Source organism: Gavialis gangeticus, unplaced genomic scaffold (genome assembly GCF_001723915.1).
Source record: "Gavialis gangeticus isolate Ggan-Ray unplaced genomic scaffold, GavGan_comp1, whole genome shotgun sequence".
Taxonomy (NCBI): domain Eukaryota; kingdom Metazoa; phylum Chordata; order Crocodylia; family Gavialidae; genus Gavialis; species Gavialis gangeticus.
Genome location: NW_017729025.1, coordinates 66,336,188 through 66,337,387, shown reverse-complemented (window position 1 = coordinate 66,337,387; position 1,200 = coordinate 66,336,188).

The window sequence follows — 1,200 nt, the reverse complement described above, 5'->3', positions numbered from 1 at the left end:
TCTGCAAGAGGAGACTGAGGGGGGATCTTGTGGCTGCCTGTCGCAGAGCTCTTAGGTGCCTTGCGCCAGAGAACAGGGACGGCTCAAGTGAGGCCCCTAACGGTGAGAAAGGGGAGGCTCAACTGCAAGTCTCCAGGGCAGCACAGGTGCTGGTTGCTAGGGGTACCAAGGGGATCAGCTGACAGGAAGGGGCAGGGCTTGGCCCCTTCTTAAGTCCAAGCATGAGGCCAGGAGGGCAGTTCCCCTCTGACGGCCAAGGAGGGGGGAGCTCAGCCAGTGAGGAGATAGACTGCAGGAGCATCCCCTGGTTGCCACTATGACTTGGAGTATTCCCGGTAGGGATAGAACATGGTTTTGACCGGATGGTTTAGAGTTTATGTTATAGCCCAGAAGCTTGTGTTTTCTGTTTGTAGTTTTATAAAACTGGAGGACCGGGTGAGGCTATTAGGGGTGGAGGAGGCCTCATAGGAGTTCCACAGTAGTGTGTGGTTCCCTGGCACTGGAAAGGGCGCAGCATTGTTTGGGGGCGCATTGGCCCCAGCCCCGGAGCGAGAGGGGGCAGCGAGGAGCCCTGGAGTGAGCAGGGGCAGAGAGGAGCCCTGGAGTGAGAGGAGGCAGTGAAGACCAGAGCTGGAGGGCAGAGAGGAGCCCTGGAGTGGGAGGGGGCAGAGAGGAGCCCCGGAGTGAGAGAGGGCAGAGAGGGTTCCGAGAAGTAAAGAAGAGGGCCAAGGCATAGGGCAAACCATGTCAAGTACCATCTGTGAGGCTTGGGCTGCAGTGTAGGGGAGGAAAAGGAGCCACAGATAGCACCCCCTGACACCGGGCATATAAAGTGGGCAGCCTCCCGCTAATTACATCACTCAATCAATTAAGATCAAGGCATGGCAGGTGAGTAAGCAGGCGGTTAACCCAAGACAGGAAGGCGGAGCCACCAATAGAAAGGCTCCAGCGAGATACCCCTGTCACACTGCCTACAACTTTATCAGAGGCCACCAGCAGGGACTCGGGGAAAGTCTGTTCACCAGGGCCCCCCTTGGAGTCACCAGGAACAATGGCCACAAGCTGAGGGAGGATAGGTTTAGGTTAGATATTAGGAAGAACTACTTCACTGTAAGGGTGGCCAGAGCCTGGAATAGGCTTCCCAGAGAGGTGGTGCTCTCACCTTCCCTGGAAATCTTCAAGAGGAGACTGGATAGGCAC